At 34.9% G+C, this 837-nt stretch overlaps 1 pseudogene; it reads right to left on the bottom strand.

Moving 5' to 3' along the window:
• The window catches only part of LOC133103871 (methylsterol monooxygenase 1-like), a 917-nt pseudogene extending 333 nt beyond the window's left edge, over positions 1–584 (bottom strand).
• Between the last annotated feature and the right edge of the window lie 253 nt (positions 585–837).

The raw sequence follows: 837 nt of genomic DNA, 5'->3' as shown, positions 1-837 counted from the left end.
CATTCCAAATGGAGCCTGAAACTCATGATGAATTTTATGAATATGCTTATATATTGTTTTGTAGTGTAAGAGCCTATGCAGGAAGTAGTGCCAGGTATCTCAATCACTGCACAGCCAAACCATCTTGCCAAAAGCATGTACCATCTTGGTATTGTTTCCCAATCATAAGGAGTATTGAAATACTCTGTACAATAATAGGTTCCACAAATCAAAGGAAGCTGGATACAAAAGTGATTAAAGAGAAGTACTTTAAAACATTTCCATTGATTTCTCCACGTTTCTAGTTTATCCTTTTGAATTTTGTACTTTTTCATGTAAGGTATAAATTGAAACAAAAATGCAGGTAAACAGAACAAGAAATAAAGGACCTCATGAACTATGAGGGATCCCCATGTTGCCATCTGGAACTCTGTATAATTATTCAACATATAGTTCCAAGCATTTTTAAATGGTTCCTGCAGAGGATTCTCAGGTAAAAGTGAATCTACATATTCCACAGCCAAGGATGCTGAACTAAAGATGCTGATACTTTCATTTGTTGCCATTTTTCAAATCTCTGCAGACAGCCTTATAATTCTGCACGCCGCTGGGAAAGGTTTATTTTTAAATCTAAATAAATGTCTTTACTTATAATAATTAACTAAAAGCTAAGATGATAACATGGGGTAGAGAGGTATGAAATCTGGGAAGGAGTTAGGAGAGAAAAGTAAAAGCATGCTAAGATTCTCATTTTATTTAGTGGGAAGATACAGATGTTAATTAACTCTAGATGTTGATTAAGAATATGCTTAACTATGTGTGTCAAAGATATAAAGATTGGGGCTTCCCTGGTGGCGC

Source organism: Eubalaena glacialis, chromosome 13 (genome assembly GCF_028564815.1).
Source record: "Eubalaena glacialis isolate mEubGla1 chromosome 13, mEubGla1.1.hap2.+ XY, whole genome shotgun sequence".
Taxonomy (NCBI): Eukaryota; Metazoa; Chordata; class Mammalia; order Artiodactyla; family Balaenidae; genus Eubalaena; species Eubalaena glacialis.
The sequence above is the reverse complement of the archived record's forward strand: the minus strand, read 5'-3'. Positions and strand labels throughout refer to the sequence as shown.